The sequence below is a fragment of the Alligator sinensis genome, unplaced genomic scaffold (genome assembly GCF_000455745.1).
Source record: "Alligator sinensis unplaced genomic scaffold, ASM45574v1 scaffold1302_1, whole genome shotgun sequence".
Taxonomy (NCBI): Eukaryota; Metazoa; Chordata; order Crocodylia; family Alligatoridae; genus Alligator; species Alligator sinensis.
In genome coordinates, this window is record NW_005842612.1 from 875,559 (window position 1) to 893,780 (window position 18,222).

At 45.8% G+C, this 18,222-nt stretch overlaps 1 protein-coding gene across 4 annotated transcripts in view; it reads right to left on the reverse strand.

The window, feature by feature from the left end:
• The window catches only part of LOC102386865 (leucine-rich repeat and fibronectin type III domain-containing protein 1-like protein), a 120,813-nt gene that overhangs the window by 30,906 nt on the left and 71,685 nt on the right, over positions 1-18,222 (reverse strand). Inside the window, exon 1 of one of the 4 annotated variants that reach the window (XM_025214951.1) lies at positions 11,073-11,097. The exons of the other annotated variants lie outside the window; for them this stretch is intronic. The gene's annotated coding sequence lies outside the window, so the exon portion shown is untranslated. Of the gene's footprint in view, positions 1-11,072; positions 11,098-18,222 lie in introns of those variants that run through there. 4 annotated transcript variants of the gene reach the window in all.

An 18,222-nucleotide genomic window follows, 5' to 3' on the forward strand; every position in this document is an offset into this window, starting at 1 on the left:
CTCGTGTTTCTTGGGTGGAGCCTAGCAAACTCCGCTTGTGTTTGTTTGTAACTGCAACTCAAGAAAGTTTTTCCTGCCTGCGCCGCGACCACCTACGGTGTAAGTAAAACAATCTTTAATTAACCGCTACGAGTCCGTGCCTAATTCTAGTCCGTCATGCAAAAGTACCCGCCCTACCGTTGCGGGCTCCTGGCCACAGCCCGCCGCGCGCCCCCGAAAGCCTCGGACCGCTCCCGGCCCGCACGTGTACGAAGACAGAGAGAGAGAGAGACTGAGGGACAGAGACTGATGGACCTGCTCAGGAAGATAAACACCCCAGCACAGCTTTTACGTTGCGCCCTTAGCATCTGTACTGCCCGGCAACCTAAGGGAGCCGAAGTGCTTTACAGACTTGGCAAATAAAATGAATGACGGACTCAGTCATGCTTAGGGCAGAATGAGACCACTGTTAAACAACGCACAACAAAATACAGCATTTTATGACACAGGATAATTATATCCAAAATAATGTAATCCAATGGAATTTAAGAGGAGCTGAATGATACCACCTACCTTAAAGTCTGAGTGATACCCTCCACCGCTACTCTGATATCTGGTATTTGTAATCTTTTATGCCCAAAAGGGGTCATTGTTTCAGTTGGAAACTTATGAAAGATGCTATCTCCAACATCACAGCAGCCCCTAACACTACACAGAGGTCTGAGTTCAGTACCGAGTCAGAGACGAGAGAACAAGATGCTGCATAAAATCTCCTAACAAATGAGATCAGAGCCCATAAGAGTGCAGTCTCCGAGAAGTCAGGGAATTAGCATGGCATTTTTTTTTCCAACTACACAAGCTGAATGTCTGCTCCATATGCACTAGTATGATCACAGGGTCCTAAATCAGCCTCTAAATCACAAATGCTGGGACAAAGGGTAGCAGAATGCAGCTCTCCAGTGCAAAGGAAAGGGCTTCAAGCTCTGGCTCCCAAGGGGCACATTTCTATCAGCCAAATGTGAGCTTCCAGCTGGTGTTACATGCCTGCCTCCCTCCCCATCACTTCCCAAATGCCAAGTGAGGCTAGGTGCACAGAACTATAGTGGAGCTTTCTTGCGTCCTATGCTTGTTCTTCACGGCATCCGAGACTCCGAGGAACATCCCGTCTGCAACAGAAAGCCCAGTCTGCAGCTGCATGCTCTAAGCAGGGGCCCAAGAGCTGCTGTGCAGGGTCACAGAGGGCGAGCTGACTGCATGCACGATGCAAGAAAGGGATAAATCTTCCTGCCAAACAGAAGAGGAGCACCCAATTGTGCGTCTGAGTCTCTTACATTCAGATTATTGCTGCAAGTCCCAGGTGCCTTGGGGTCTTCTCCAGGACTGGCGCTCCCGTGGGCATCAGTCACCCCGGACTGAGGCAGTGGAGACAACATGCCCTAAACACAACCTTCCTTCTTCATGTCTTGGCACTTTGAGCCTGAAAGCTTGTCTACTCTCTCCCTCTAACCATATACACGATTCGGTCAATAAAGATCTAAGACAAAAAAACTTGCTGCCTGCATTGGTAGGAGCGTGGCCAGCAGATGGAGGGCAGTGATTCTTCCCCTCTATTCAGTACAGGGGAGGTCACATCTGGAGTCCGGTGTCCAGTTGTGGGCCCCCCTACAGAAAGGTTGTGGACAAATTGGAGAGAGTCCAGTGGAAGGAAACAAAAATGGTTGTGGGGCTGGGGGACAGGACTGGTGAGGAGAGGCTGAGGGAAACGGGCTTGTTTAGTCTGGAGAAGAGAAGACCGAGCGGGATTTGATAGCAGCCTTCAACTGCCCAAGTGCAGGGGGCTGGAGCTGATGACCTCGAGGTCCCTTCCAGCCCCCAACATCTATGAACTACCTGAAGGGGTCCAAAGAGGATGGAGCTCAGTGGGAGCAGATGACAGAAGAAGGAGCAAGGGGCTCAAGCTGCAGCAAGGGAAGTTTAGGTCAGATAGAAGGAAAAACTCTCTAAGAGGCGGTGGAGTCTCCATCCTTGGAGGTTTTGAAGACCCGGCTAGACAGAGCCTCGGCTGGGATGATGCAGTCGGGGCTGGTCCTGCTTGGAGCAGGGGGTTGGACTAGATGTGACCTCCTGAGCTCCCTTCCAACCTGAATTTTCCACGATAGTCCCTGAACTATACTCCAGCAATTACAACACTCCAACCCCCTTATGGTAAGTGTGCAAAGCAGTGCTTAAGTCAGGCTAATCTGCATGAAAAAGTACAACTAGGACAGCTACCGAGGCGAGAGATGTGAAGAGATCATGCTGTACAGTGGACAGCTGGGCCAGAAAACCCAGTGTGCATGGGCCAGGGGTACAGCCAGGCACACGGAAAAAGCCATACAGACATTGGATTTATGGTACATGACAACCTGCCTGCCATCTGATAACCCCAGATGACCTGTCTGCATTTTATCAGCTACATGATATCACCGTCTCCCCCTTCCTCCCTTCTCACCGCTACCGTCTCCCGTTCCCTTTGAACCTCACTGCCACACATTTGCATTTTCGCAGACCTGCACGTTGCATATTGGCTTCTGTTCTACCCAAGAGAGCGCACAGACACCCGCAGACTCTCCCTGTGCCTGAAGAAGAGTGTTTGTGCCCCAAAGCTTGCAAAGAACAATTTTTTCCAACTATTTAGTTGGTCTAATGAAAGATACTGCATCTGCCCAAAGAACCTGGTTTGCCTCTTGCAGCGCAGTACATTGCATCCCCCACGAGAGGTCTCTGCCGGCACAGCTTACTAGCACGCCGGCAGTGCATCCGCAGCAAAGGCTCTACGGGGAACAATTCCTTTGGTCACCGTGAGGACGGCAGAGTGATGACATAAAACGATAAGCAGTTAAACTTTCCTCCTAAATCAAGATGTGTATTTAGACTAAGTCACTTGTCTCGATTCTGATGGGGGGGGGGGGAAACTCTCTCAAGAGAATTGAAGCAACGTAACTTTTTAAAATGGGTATAGTTATAGCCTTATTGGAGTAAATCTTTAATTAAGGATGAATTTTTAAACCGCATTTCTTTTTTCTCCCAGGGCATAAAGTCCCTATGGAATACCTAATAAGAAAATAAATTAATACCAATGTGTTACTCAAATTCCCACTCCGGCTTTTCTTTCCCCTTGAGACTGAACTACAGAAATACAAACTTTACGATCTGTCCAGCAGAGCAGAATTTCAGATTTCTGAATCTGGGTACAGATTTGAGGATAGCCAACAATACTTTTCAGTGCTACCTGGAAAACAATAAACTAAGTTTTCCTTTAAGTACTACCAAGGCAAATGATATAGGAAAATGTACCTAATACTGTGAACTGCATGACTCTAATATTTACTTTATTACAGACAGAGGCAAACTGTATCTAATTTTTTGTAATAACTTCCCATTAGTAACGTCTTTCTTCCTAATGACTTTCTTCATCACGAGCTTCTAAAATATTTAACATAGTGCATTACTGGCTTCCTCTTTCAAATATTTGCTTTTTTGACAATCCCGTTTTTATTATCACTTCATCGTGCACTCTGCAACCTGCTTCTCTCTAATGGCTCCATGTTTTCACTCCTATTTGGTACAAATGATTAACTGATGCGTAATTATCTAAAAACAGGCTGCAGTGCAACGTTATAATTCCCTTGTTTTGTCATTAGCAAATATTAATGCATTTTAATGGATTAGCCACCATCTGGGCTATAAGAAACCAACGTGCAACCACCTCGCTTAAGCCACTATTTTGTTACAAAAATAATTAAGTGTTGTTAATGTGAAACTATGGCGTTAAATTAACAACGTTGGTGCCAACAGTGATTGTGGTGCAATTACTCTTGTAAAACAAATTACAAAGTCCCTGCAAATGTCATAAAGGAAAGTCGCATCCATCCCTGAAGTATTGCTGTTGTCCTGAATTATAGTTAAAAAACGATCTAGACCTAGAAGTGCAAACAATGCATTGAAAATGCACTTAACTATATGGTGATGCCAATACGCTGAACTTCAAAACCTGAGGGATCTTTAAAATCTGTCTTAGCTACCCCAGACTTTGGGCACGTAGCCCCTGTGCTGTCCCCCTGCTATCTAGAGACACATCTAGTATCCAGGCACAGTGCTGTTTCCAAGACCTCTTTCACCTCGATCCAATTCGGATGAGATCTGTTTTGACCATGAGCAACTCTTGTGTATCTTGACCCTATACCTGTGCCTTGGCACCTTAGGTACAGCGCCATGAAGTCGCCAGGATGATCCACTAACCACCGAGACATTTTTTCTAATGTATTTCTGGTAGTTCTTGTGCTGCCGCTATTTGTAAAGAAAAAAGGGTTAAGGAACTTAACAGGATCCTCTTGCTAGAAAGAAACGAGAGGAATACTCCTGGGACTTGTACAGAAGTCAGAAGTTATCTTCATATTCAGAGATATGGTGGGATGCATCAAAGGGAAGAAAACATCTTCGGGGGGAATTCCTAAATTCCAGCCAACACGCAAGACGCAGGGTTTTGGTTAGTAATGCATGTGCCAGGACCCCGTGTCTCCAGTGATTAAAACTTTAATCACCAAATCGAAACAAGATGCCATATGCAACGCTCTAAATACCACCCTTGCTTACTGGCAGAGAAAGCGTCAGCCCAACTCCAGTGGAGCGGCATAAAGGTGGGCAAGGCATTAAGAACCGAGAGGCGCGAGTGTAAGCCTTGCTCTAGACTCAAGCCAAACACATCCTCCAAACTGACTCAAGAGGCAAATCGTTTGAGTTGAGGCACCAGAGGCAGCTGGACACGGCGCCATCCCACTCCACTTGGTTTTCCACAGCTGTGGAAACCAGTGCATGAACCATGCCAGCTCAACGCACTACCAGATTCTGGATGAACCTCTGGAAGCGAATGCCCTGGTGACTTCCTACTAGAAAACCATCATTTATTTCCGTCACAGGATTACACGCGATGGATCTGGGTCTCTTCAATGGAAAGGCTTGGTGAATCCAAACCCGTCCCTCCCCATGTTACAGCTGAATTACAGGAATGTACACTGCACAAGTTAAGCATATGCTACCTATAAAATGGATATGCACGTGAGCTGTGCTTAATTTATAGCACATCTTCTAGCAGAGAGGTGCTCAAACTGTGGACCGTGGACCAAGCTCCATTCAGGTGGTCTGCAGAAAGGTGACCTAAAGCTAAAGCTGACAAACATTACGCCCGACTTCCCAGACCTTTGCTTAAAAGAACAGGTAGAATAAAAAAAAGTTTATTAAGCGGTCTGCCGAGATTTTGAGCAATTTTCAAGTGGTCTGCAAAAAAGCAAAAGTTTGAGAACCACTGCTCTAGCATGCTGTTGCCAGGGATGCTTAGGACGATTTTTTTTTTATAAAGGAACATGAACAGCAGAGAAAGGGGCATGCTCCTATGACAGTAGGTTAGCAGGCCACAGTCGACTGAATTCAGAGTGATATTTTCAGGCAGAAAGATTTAATTCTAATAATTCCAGAACTGGATAAGCTGTTGAAGGTCTCGCTGGTTTATCGCTTATGACCTATTATTTTGCTCCACAGGAGAGATTTCCAATTGTGTTTCCTGTACATTTGTGATGTGACAGACAGATTTACCAGTCTTCAATCAAAGAGTCACAGAAAATTAGGACTGGACGGGACCTCAGGAGGACATCTTGTCTAATCCCCTGTTCCAAGCAGGAACATCCCCAACTATCTCATCCCAGCCAAGGCTTTGTCTAATCGGGTTTTGAAAACCTCCAAGGATGGAGACTCCACCACCTCTCTGGTAACCTGTACCAGTGCTTCTCCATCCTCCTAATGAGAGAGTTTTGCCTAACATCCAGCCTCAACTCCCCTTGCTGCAGCTTGAGCCCATTGCTCCTTGTCCTGTCGTCTGCCCCCACTGAGACCAGCCCAGCTCCATCCCCTTTGCAACCCCCTGCAGGTGGTCGAAGGCTGCTATTCATCAGAGAACTCCAAGAAATTCAGCATCATGGTATCAAACTCTCTTAGGTTTAAAAACCTAAGAATGCTAAGTCAAATCAACTGAACAGATTTCAGCAAATAAAACTTTAAGACCATAAGGCTTGATGGTGTCCATGGATACAGGATTCACGTAGGGATTTACAAGAGCCAAGCTCTGGACAGTAGGAAGCACTTCTTGACAAGTCTGGAAGCACATTCATTTCAGGACTCATTTCTGAGTCTATTTTATACTCTCTGAATTTCTCTTACATCTTCCTGCCAAGTTAAAGAGCTGTTCAAAAAAAGCAACATCCGCATTTCTTGAGCATCTCATCTGCTTGCAGCATCACAAGCCTCTCCTCAGCACTGAATCCGAATTTCACTAGAAGATCTGGATTTCAGGGAGAAATCAGCAACAAGGACAGATGCACACAGTATCTATACTAACACACGGGCCCTTCAACTAACCCAGTAAGATGCATTTCCTACAATCTAATACACACACACTGGCATCATTCCAGGTTTGCACCTGTCCTCAGTTCAGCAGCAACGAAACTGCAACGCTTCCTGCAGAACTGCTGACCTTGCAAGGCCCCGAACAATTTCAAATCCCTCAAGTTCATCAAGAGCTGGAAGCACGCGCAGAATATGATCAGACCTCTGTGCTTGGCTAATGACTACCTCGATGAAGCTTTCCCCAAGAGATCTGTTATGCAAAAGACCCATGCAACAGGGTGGGAAGCACACATCCAAATGCTGAAGCATTTGCTCGGCTTCCTCCAACATGAAAAGAGAAGTGGGCCTGTCACTAATCAAGAGACAGCTTGCCATATTAGCCTGAAGTGCAGTAGGTTGAGTAGATTTGCACCTTATAGACTAGCCAAAGCGTTTGCGTGTACCCCACCCCAGCTTTCATGAGCTAAAGCTCACTTCATCAGACACTGGAAAAGGATGGCACTATGCTCAGCTGAATTCAATGGACTGCACGTCCTTTCACAGCATCTCATGAAGTGAGCTGCAGTTCACAAAAGCTTGTGAAATATCTCTATATATACTGTATATAATATTTTTTATATATATATATATATATATATGTATGTGTGTGTGTGTGTGTGTGTGTATGTATGTATATGAGAGAGATCTATCACATATATAGATATCTATACATATGATATCTATATCTCTCTAGATCTATATATATTTATCTATATAACTATCTATATATAGATATAAAAATCTGCATCTATCTACCTATCCATCTACTTTCCTAGGTGAGTCCATAAGGTGTAAATCTACCCCACGCGTATGCCCAAAAGCTTGCAAATAAAGACTTTTTCTTTGTGACTATCTAGTTGGTCTAATAAAAGCTCTCACTTCTGCCGCAAGCTCCAATTCTTTTTGCCTGCAGACCAGCACGGCTACAACCCATCTCCAAGACGTTATTTGCCGTTTAACTTTGTGTTCCCTCAGATACATGCAATTTTCTCAGCTACTGGCCTATTCCCATGCATCAAGCTCTACTGCAGAGCGATATTTTCCTGTGATACAGTATTTTCACTCTAACTATCCCAAAGAAATACCTAGTCGACTTCTGAGCGGTCAGTCTGCAGGCGAGCGGCCGACAGTAGCGTCGGTACCACAAGTGAGAGGGAGACATTTGAGAGCATGAGGATGTCGCCTCATGTTTAGATGCCAAGACCCAAAGCCGAGCGGAGCGGATCCCTTCTGATCCTTTCACAGCCTGCAGGATGGTATCATGGTCTAAAAAGTGTGGATCAGCTGAAATTCTCCACTGTTTTATTCTTCTGCTGGTTTAAATTGGAAGCATTTACACTCTTGAAGTGAGATTTTTTTCCCTCCTCCAAAGATGCTTCTTTTGTATTTTTATGTAATAACTTGCAATATTACAATTTTCAAAAAGAGAAGCGTTTAGGTAGAGGGAGAGCATTGTATGAGCACTTAAAAGCCTATTTGCAGGTTAGGTAATAGCTTCTTAAAAAGAAAAGATAATCAGACAAAAAACATTAAGCAGATTAATCCGTAATGATGTGATGCCCGACAGCAGAGAATCATAATTTGTACGACCTGTGAGGAAGAGTTATCGGGGTATTATACTACCTTTGGGTGGGCACAGCCGTAGCAGCTGCGCGCTGGTAAAACCAGCGCAGCGATCGACTGTGCCGCTCACGTGACGGCCATGCGCTGAACTTCCCTACGGCCTCTCTCTTTGGGGAATACTAGGAAACGTTTCTCTCTTAACCAATTAACATTATATTGCTCTGCAGGTTTTTTAGTCTCTCTTACACCCCCCCCCGTGTCCTTCCTGCCCACTAGGGTGTAACACCGTGTAAAGCAAACACCAGGGGCTTGCCTGCTTCGCTCTCACATGTTACTACATGCGCAGCCCCTTGCCCCATTTCTATCTGAGCATAGCTTCATTTCTGAGAGGAGGCAAAATCGTATGTGCCTGTACACTAGATAAGAAAATCCCTCTCCGGTCAATAATGCCCCTGGCTCCACTACTTCCAAGATCCCCGAGGCAAAACTCGGAAACGTTATGCCATGTTCTCACTCCTGCGCGTTTCTGATGCATTTTATGATGCTTTTGGTTTACCTTTGAAAATACTGTCCATTAGTATATTCCATTTATATCGTTCTTTTCATAGAAACCCGGTACAAATGTCAAAACCTGTAAGCTAGATCTGTAAAAGCAATGCGTGCTGCTTCTGCTGGGAGGCATTACCACTGGGGCTTCAAACACTGACCACAAAAGCTATTACCAGGCATTAGTCAATGTTTGTTAATTGTTGCAGCTTTTATACATCCACCTATTATTGACAGTAGAATTAATGTCGAATCAATATTCTGGAGATGCTAATCGTGTCACATGGGCTAATCATCCATTTCCCCGATCGCGGTGTCCCGCTACACAATAGATTCTGAAATGCTTAAGGGGAAAAAAAAGAGCAGGGTGGGCAGGAAGTTACTGAGCTTGCCTCTCAACCCTGGAGACTGAGGCTCCCGTTTTTATTTCAGATTAAAACTGGTTTTTATCCCAGTTCCCTTTGGGCATTTATCTGTGCAACAAAACCTTGCCAAAACCCAGTGGCATTTGGGACCTGCGTTCGAGAGGCATCCAAGAGCGGGGAGGCTTGGGATCTTGCAGCACTAGATCAAGCATTCGTAAAGCTGTGGGGAAAGCGTGACACACACAAGTCAGGATGCAGAAGACAGGATTTGTAATCAGTGAATAAATCAGCATCTCTGACAGATTCAGATACTTATGTAGACCAAAATGACTCAGCTACAACTTCTATCTTCTCTCTAGGTCATTTTCTGTTCTGCTTTTTTGCTCCACTCCCACTTCTCTGCTTCTAGAGTACAAAAAACATTTTAGGGTTACTTGTAGCTGCGCGCCAATGGAAATGTCAGTTCTGATCAAACACATCGCCTAGCCAAAAGAATTAGTGCCTGCAGCTCAGCTGCCCAACCGAGCTCGGTGAAACCACGGGCGATTTGGGAAGGAGCCAGCACAGCAATGCAGCTGCACTTTTGTGAACTGCCGTACAAGACGCTGACCACCGCAGATTGGGGATTCGCACTTTGGAAAGGGGGGGAAATGCAACTGCAATATGAACGTCAGCTCACCTGGCAACTGGGAAAGGCTACACCTTCGGTTTGCCCGCATAGGGGTTGGCCTTCCAAGGTGCATCCAACATAGCTCTTACCCCCGAGTAATCTCACCAAAGCCACTGCATTGCCTTTCAGGATTCAGAATACTGTGGGACTTATAAAAAGCCCTGAATTTCAGTCTCCAGAAAGGAGCCACTGCATGCAGGTTTTTAATAAGGAAGAGATTGGGAAATGGCACTATCGAACTGCAGTGCAGCTGAAACGAGGCCATAGCTAAATCTTTTTCAGGGGCGTTCCTTACTCTGCCTAGTGAAAAAGTCAAATAGAGAAAGACTAAAAATGAGAAACAGGAAGGGAGAGGGGAAGATATTAAATGAAATGCACACAGAGCAGATAGAGATGTGGAGCTAAATGCCTTGTGCCCCTCCTGTGCTGTTTTCTTTGCCCACTATTATGTCTCCCAACAGCTGGCATGACCCCCCTGCCCCACATCATGTGAAGAGAAAGTATTAAAAAAGTCCAACTGAAATACAGTGACTGTTTGGCAGAACTGCAAAACGCTCTGCTCAACAAAATCCCAAATCATCGTATTCGTAATAAGATTGCCGGGGGCTTGTTGGGAGTTACACGAGGGAGCGCGTGTAGAAACGTAGAAATATAACTTTGTAAGTGGTATTACTACCACTTCTTCGAGACCAGTCTGCCCATGTTACACTGGAGCTGCACATGGCTGTCTACATGACAACAGTCTTTGGAGAATGCGACAGTATTTAAGGGAGTCATGCATGGGTTCGTCTTTGCCGGACAGAAAGGCATTTCTGTCCATGGCTTTTTGAGCATGCCCCTTTATTTGCATCTTTTACCATCTGCATTATGACTCTTGCAATTAAATTCACCCTCTTCTCCCCCAAAGCTATTGCCCCTACAACGCTCAACATTTTCTCTGCAAAGAGGGGGCAAGAGTTCCTCCCAGCTTCTCAATGTATTTTGTCCCCAATTTCTTGCATCCAAATGACACAAGAACACAGTCAACCTATTTCAACTTCCAAAGCAATACTTTTCGACAGGAAAAACGAAATGGTTCTGCAGAGACCATCCAATGGCCGAGCCTAGCCGAGAGGAACAGACTGTGCTCCTGCACTCGTGCTACGCAAACGCAGCATTTCCAACTGTCACACTGTCGTGGCAACCTGTTAATTGTAAGCGACAGGTGTTCGCCATCTGGCTCCGTTGGAAAAAATATAAAGATTTGATTCCAAACCAGGTTTTATGCTCATCTGTTCTGGCCAAGTCTTAGAGAGGTAGTGGAATGCAAGCTTCCTTCTCGCTGAAGCGCTAGTATAAAATTCACAGATCTGCTTGCCATGCCCATAATGTGTTATAAAAGGTCTTATTTGTCATATCATGTAAAGCCTGTAAAATTTCTCTTTTCAACTCCTGGTTTCCTTCATAGAATCACAGGGTGCAAGGGACCTCACAGGTCTGCCCCATGAGCAGATGCAGGTGTTGGCAGTCTAAAATCATCCCAGACATGTCGATCCCAGTCTCGTCTCAGTCAGTAAGTTGGGCATACGTGCCTGCATATGCATGCAACCCTGCAAATGATGGAAATTATGCAATTATAGCTCTATTTGTATTAGTTTAATAGAATACGAAGATTCCAGACAGTTAACATAATGCCATACAAATCAATAGGGGCATTTTTTAAAGAGACAAAAAGTCCCTTTTAAGAGTCCCGAGCCTCAAGGCACGTAATCAGAGTTGTATCCTCCTCGCTGAACTTCCAGATAGTATACCACCCAGGTTTTTACTGTTTAACTCACAAGTTAGATTATTACGGTGATAAATAAAAATACGAGCATGTACAATCGCATTGCAATCTAAGTCCATAAAACCCTAACCTTTCATTTCAAATTAAAAGTTTAATGGATGATCAATATAAATTTCAGAATAGCCTTTTTCAGCGCGCTGCTCTTTGGGATAGGCTAATTATGCAAACGAGCAATGCGTGCTTACATTTCCTCGACAGGCGGCACAAATAATCTCCCCACTTGACCTAGCAAGAAACACTTGCCGTTCGCAGGTCTGCAGGCAGGCGGCGTTAGCAATATCCGCTCGTTACCTTACGGGGCAGGCAAATATGAACGAGAAAAAACACACTTTAATTTTAAAATTCGGAGGCACGAACACTGTTTTGACTAGAAATGGCAATGCCTTTTAAAACAGCATTACGTAGTATATATTCATAATAAGCATATTTCACACCTCCTTATATTTACCTACTATATAAAAAATAGACATACTCTGTCCACACTCTGCTTTTGAAAAACTCTTCCAGTCAACTGTATTTCAACTAAGTCAACAAGTGTGGTCCTAACGTTAAGCTTTAAAATATTGCTAATATAGGAGAAGTGGGATAAATATGCAAGTATGAACACCATATGGGAAAAAAGGGTCAGACTGTAAGGGACACAGCATCATAGAAAGGCAGGGCCGGAAGAGATCTCAGAAAGCCACCTAGTCTAACGCCCTGCTCCAGGCAGGACCATTTCCAACTAAACCGTCCCAGTAGAGTTTACCCACCTCAGAAAAACTTGCAAGGACGGAGACTCCACCACCTCTCTGGGTAGCCTCTTCCAGTGCTGAACCACCCTCGTAGCACAGAAGTTTTCTAACGTCCAACGAAAACTTCCCTTGCCACCATATAAGCAAAGAAGGGACAAAGCAAGGAATAGAAGAGAGAGGAAGTGGGATTTCATCAGTTCCTTCCTTCCCCACTTCTCAGGTAAGTCAAGTCAAGTCAGTCCCGAGGCCGGTGAGACCGTTGGGGCACCTCAGATGCTGTCACAACCCTCCTCCGCTCCGCGTGAGCTTAGCTGAGTTGCTGCACATCATCGGCGATTCTTCAGGCCAAGTGATCTGGCAGCGCCCTTCTCTTCTCCAAGTATGGATGGCCGTTGGCTCGCAGGGAGCTCATCCACCCTTCGACGGGTCTTCTTTTTTAGTCCCGTCGGGTGTCCACACACCATCTTCACCCAGGCTAGCCCAGGTGGGGGTGCCAGTTCAGTCGCCGACAACCCGAGCATGGAACAGGCTGTGCTGGTTTACATGGTACCAGACCCAAGAGAAGCCTGGCCGGACAGGTAAAGAGACTCAAATAAGTCCAAAGGTCAATGGTGGAAGATGCCAGCCTCAGAAGAACGAGATAGATCAAGCCCCTCACTCTCAGCCCATGGGGTCTTTATCCATTATGCATTTTTTTTTTTTTTTTTTAAACTAAAGTGTCTTTCATCTAAAGAGATGGGGATTTCAATAAAGACCAAAGCTCAATTTGCAGTCGCATCACAATTCTTTACATTTATAATTTTGTATGTTATAAGCATCTTCAGAAGAGACAGGGGAGTAATCTTGCCAAAACAAAACCGTGACTATGAAAGTATGCATCCTTGCCATTTGCTCTGAATTAAATCATGCGAAGCATTCTCTTATCACCATCGCCGTCTGTGAAATTTCCACCCGAGTGGAGGCAGTCAGCAATCTGACATGGCAACTCCGTTCAAGTCTTGATCCGAAGAGGAGCCATGGTGCCTGCATCTTGTATGGACCTTTTTGCAGGGGTCGATGTCACTGTTTCTGAACCGTGTCGTTGAAAAACACAAACAGATTTCTGGTGCAATTTAGCAAAGTACTGTGATGGATATACGGATGCCATATTTCCCCACCCCCATTGATGTAAATGTGTTCCCACACAGGTAGCAATGACAAGATGTGCTGTCGTTTTAGATTATGGATGTGATCCGTCACCGAGCCACATTTTCCTTCATAAGGCACTTTTTTGCAATGAAACCAAAAGCCAGGCAATTGAACCAACGCTGTTGAAGGGTTCAGTCATCCTGGTAGTCATTAGTATGTATTAATGAGGTCACTCATTGGATACCTGCTTAACCTCTGAAATGAATAGTGAATTCTGAGACTTACAGCAATAGCTCCTGGCTTTTCTCCAGCCGACTGCAGGGAAAAGGAGCACGCCAAGAGGGCAGCGCTCCCAGAACGCTCCAAGCCACTGCTCTAGCTTCTCCCTTGATCAGTGAAGCAGAAAGGAGCATCTAGTTTTAAAGCCAGCCCGCACCTAGCATTGCGCTGAGCCGGCATTTTTGGAGCAGCGCGTTGAGCCCTACATGTCCGGTGGTCACCACTTCTAAGCAGGGGGCTGCATGTCGAAGTCCTACTGAAGCAGTGCGCCTAGCAGCCACTGACCTGCCTGCCACAAAAAGGTCATGCTTTCTGAACTGCTGCAGGAAGATATTAAATAATAATAATAATAATAATAATAATAATCATAAAAACAAAATCACATGCTGGAAGGAAACAGGAGCAGAAAAACAGAAACGCGATGCATTGGAGCTGGTCCTTCCCTTGCTGAATTCAGTCATGTTAAGTCTATTAGAGAAAGAGCATTTCAAATAACCACAAACAATCTCCTACGTATTCTAACTTGGGATCATACTCAATCCTAAAAAGGTTCAGACAGACTTGAACTTTTCCCACCCTGGCGATCTTCAAAAAGCATCTTGACGCCCACTTTGCTGGGGTCGTCTGACCCCACCAGTCTTTCCTGCTCAAGTGCAAGGGGGCTTGACCCGATGATCTTGTGAGGCCCTTTCCAGCACCTAACGACTATGAATCTATGAACCTACAGGATAATTATCATGCAAATGCTTCTAAACACACCATCTGCCAGTGTGCAAGTTGTATCAGCACTCTCGCTGCCGTTCCCTTATCTATACATAGGATGCACTTGCTATGCAGACATGTAGGATGGCTTCAGACTTCACTCCCATTAGGGTTGTAGCACGAAGACCAAGATTCAGAACCGCTGTCTGATGGCAGCAGGTGCCCGAGTCTGCAATCAGACACATTCAAGCACATCCCTGAATGGTTCGAGACTCAGAACCCAAGTCTGACATGCAAAATTCAGACCAGGAAAACAAAAAAAGCATGAAGACGGTGGCTAAAACCATGCTAATGGACAGGAAGAGAGCACTTGGAACTGTCCAGATGTGTCTTAGATACAAGACTATGAAGCAAAACAGAGCTGACATCTGTTATAGTCGGATCTCTCCACGTAAGGACTCAGGAATCGTTACACCTTCGCTGAGGACAATAATTCAGATAGTTTTAACCTAAGGCTAAAGCTGTACTTGGACTGGTTCCAAGCGCACATTACAATAACTAGAGGAGACAGAGACAAAGCAGGCTTCAATGCTATTCACAAATGTGCTCAGGGACTGCAAAGTTCATAGACGTACCTACTCTTCTTGGCTGTACTCTAACGCCTTACAATAGCAGCTGCCATGTTAAAGCATTTCCTGGACGCGTAACGACCAGCTGATGGTCTTATTGATAAAAAGTCTCCAGATGTCAATGAGGAATCGTTACTACGGGAACGCAATTTGGAAAGAAAGTCCTGCTTCTGAGCCGCAGGAAAATTTCACCCCAACAGATGAGAAATACGACCTGTGAAGCCTGAAATTACTATTATAAAAGCTCAGGAAAAAGCTACGAGTATTATTAATTTAAATCAAAAAGGGATTTCATTTTAGCATCATAATCTCGACACAAAGTCATGTTCTACCTGATAAAAGAAGATCTAAGGTGCTTTTTTCCTACCTGGCCCATTACTCCTGGAAGCCGCACCTGGCATGGATTAGTCTCCCCTTCAGGGGTCTCGGTGGTCTCCAGGCACTGACCACCTCTCACTATCTCTCTGCAGGAATCAGCCCCCGCTCCCCTTCGTGGGTCCCAGCTCCCATTCGCAGGTATCACCGGTTGACGGGCATCGACCAACCTGTCCCAGTAAAGGCCTGGGAGTGGGTGTCAACGTGATGATGTGCCTAATTTAGAGTCAGCTTTTATTTCCACTATGAACTTCATCATGCAGACCACTGTTACAATTTTATGAATCCCAATTCCCCTGGCAGATGGACATGGTTTTAAATTATCCCTTTAAATTCTGTTACTTGGAAAAAAGAAAAAAGAGCGAACATAACTCTTTTGTGATTTCCGACGACGTTTACCCGCAATAAACAAACCAAAAATTCGACAAGGTCTAACTTTGATCCCAATCCTACATCCGATAAAACCGATGCAAATCTCTCCGTTCACTGTAATGGATTTTGGATCAGATGCTTTCTTGCTGGTCTCTCCTGATGTCAGAAAAGCGCTGCAAAGCCTAGCAGCGCTGGTGAGAAGAAATCAGAGAAGTAGGGCTGGAAGGGATCTGCGTTGCTCTGATCGGATGCACGAGGTTTCACAGCATCAACTGAAGTAATATTATGGATTATTCTGGTTTATAAGAGCCCAACCCACCACCAACATCTGCTGTGACAGGCTTTTTTTGTACAAGCACCGACTGGAAAGATGGCTCACAGCTGAAAGAGCCTACAATCTGCGACAGGAGGCACCAGATGCTTACAGGCAGGGAGGTATGTTAAAGGCAAAAGACAACACTGGTTAGCACGATACAGTGCTCTAGACCCCAAATAGCTGAGGGACGGTCAAGTTTTTTTGTTGGGGTCAAGTACAAGGAAGTGGCCTGACAAACGTCTACAGGAAACCCCTCCTACTCCCAAGATGTCATGAAAAAAGGCAAAGGACGTAATCAGAAAATATAACACAATGGAGGTTAGCACCAGGGACCAGGAGTCGATGTCTCGCTACCGAATAAAGGACGATGGGTTTGGGCATGGCTGAGGTGCCTGCAAAGAGAATACACGTAGTTCTGTTGTAAAATAACTGCTCAACCCCATGTTTGCATCACCACCGGGTTTGTGTTTGACATGAAGGAGAACGTCTGTCCCCAGGATCCCAAGAACACGGTACGGGTGTACCCACACATATACCAGGTGTGTGATGCCAGCCACCGAAGTGTAACCTATGGACCACAAGCCATTCGTGTTGCAACGCTAGGTGTGTTAGACAGCTCAACCAACCAGCCTGCCATCACCAGGAGGTCACTGTGATCTCCACACTGGGCGCATAGCCTGCTCCTGCCCAGCACAAATATCTGCACATGCTGACAGCGCTCAGACCTTACGGCAAACTCCGGTATTGGAGTGGACGAGCGAGGAAAACACCCATGAAAGCAAATGGAAATTATTTGTGTAGAGAGTTCACTGGGCTGGCCTTAAATTAACAACCTGCACACAAGAAAATATAGCCGCTGTAGTTACTTTTTGTGCTCGCTGTCACGATGAGGCTCAATTTTCAAACAGTAAATTTGTGGTTGTATCCACTAAGAGAGAAAATGTTGGGCAGAGACCAGAAGCATCTCTTGTACATTTTGAAAAATGGCCTGAAATTTTATCATACCATATATTAGTAGCGAGACATTTTATCTAGAGGCAGAGAGCAATGCCAAAACGACGGATGGTATATTTTCCCATGCACTCGTGAGACCGGGACGCATTCGAAGATTCAAACCCGCTCCAGAGGTGGACGTAAAGAAAAACAATAGTTATCATAAGACTTGTAGTGAAAGAGGGAGCTGGCAAAGACGCTGCAGCTCCTTGCTCGCGGAGGCCGTTTCTTCCAGAGCCCTTACTCCGATATCGCCGTGAGGCTGTGCGCACAGGCTCCGCGGTCATCAGTATTCTGGATTACCAGGTGCTTGGCCCCGTCTTCTAGGGTGGGCATCAAACGACCAGCATCCATGTGGTTGTCGCCTTCCTCTATCTACAGCTGCCAAGGCCAAACAAAAACCGAAGCTTGTAAAACACACAAACAGCCTGCCTTCTGTGCAGGGCCTGGAAGCCAAGTGCATGTCACACCACTGCTATTCACACGCCACTGCCTCCTTTTTGATCCTGAGCCACGTTCAAGGTCCCTATTATAGTTAACAGAGAAGTGTGAAGATTACCCTAGAACAACTGCCAAAGCAGGCTTCCTGCCTTTCCGATGTAGTAGCAGGTACCGGTCACTGCTGGAGACAGGATGCTGGAACCAGAGCACGGAGGCTTGATCAAGACCCTGCTCACGTTAAGTCCCTGCCCTTTGCACACGGGGTGGTGGTGCATGGCTGCTCTTGGTTGGCAGAGCAATTTGTCTGGTTTATTCCAATAATAGATGAGATTCTGGCATGCTAACGAGTTATGTGACCACTGAGCAGTCGGCGTCCCACTCAGAGCAGTGTTTCCCAACCTGTGGGTCGCAAGAACGTTGTAAAGGGTCACGGGGCGGTGTTTGCCCATGCAGGCTGCAATGCTGGCAGCCTGCATGGAGCTGGCACGTAACCAGGGGTGTGGTGAGCACCCCGCATTATTGAGAGCATCCCCAGAAGCTGGAGAGGGAGGGAGGGGGCTGGATGCAGCAGCCAGAGGAGGGTGGGCGGGGGGGGGAAGAGAGACTGAGTGTGGGTCGGGGCCAGCGGGTTGTGGGTTGTGGCAAGCTGGCAATTAGCGGGTTGTGGGTTGTGGCAAGCTGACAATTATGCTACTAGATTTGGGTGTGAAAAAGGTTGAGAACCACTGGCTTAGAGGGACAAGTGGCATTCAGCCACCCGGGACTGAGCAATAAGTGTAAATCTTGGGAGAGAATATAAGGCACCCTTATTTTCACTGTGTGCACTGC